This window comes from Penaeus monodon, chromosome 30 (assembly GCF_015228065.2).
Source record: "Penaeus monodon isolate SGIC_2016 chromosome 30, NSTDA_Pmon_1, whole genome shotgun sequence".
NCBI classification, from domain to species: domain Eukaryota; kingdom Metazoa; phylum Arthropoda; class Malacostraca; order Decapoda; family Penaeidae; genus Penaeus; species Penaeus monodon.
In genome coordinates, this window is record NC_051415.1 from 3,663,627 (window position 1) to 3,663,845 (window position 219).

The following is a 219-nucleotide window of genomic DNA, read 5'->3' on the forward strand; positions in this document are numbered from 1 at the left end:
TGCCAGAAAAAAAATCAAAGGGTAACTTTACAATATATCATTTTCAGATAATAAATTTTAAAGATAATTATATAACAATTGTGATAACAGCAACAATAAGGATTACTATTGCTGCTACTGCTGATAATACCAGTATTAATACAGCTAATAATAGCAATAATGTTAATGGTGGTCCCAGTGATAAAAAGAAAAAACAATAAATCAACGAAAAGTAAACAA